The sequence below is a fragment of the Podarcis filfolensis genome (assembly GCF_964270895.1).
Source record: "Podarcis filfolensis genome assembly, chromosome: 13".
Taxonomy (NCBI): domain Eukaryota; kingdom Metazoa; phylum Chordata; class Lepidosauria; order Squamata; family Lacertidae; genus Podarcis; species Podarcis filfolensis.
In genome coordinates, this window is record NC_139615.1 from 15,167,099 (window position 1) to 15,167,479 (window position 381).

Sequence of the window (381 nt, forward strand, 5' to 3'; positions counted from 1 at the left end):
TACAAGGTTCTTGACAACTTTGGCGAAGGATCCCTCAGGGACCACCTGATCCCTCATTCCAGGGGAGTCACTGGGAGTTGTTCCCCCGTGGCTCAGATGCACAGCTTGTACCCACCAGGTGCAAGCATTCAATATTATGGGCCCAGTTTTATGGAACTCCTTCCAGATGTGGCGAATCAGCCCCACCCCCACCTACTGAATCCTTTTTTTTATTCCAGCATGCATTTTAACTGAAGTCTGGTTTTATAATTTTAACTCTTCGTTGCATTGCATCAGATTGTAATTAAGCGGCATATAAATTGTCAAAGGAAATAAGGACTCAATTAATATTTCCAAAGAGTCCTGTGTACTTCTTTTATACCAGCTACTAGAAATCACAAC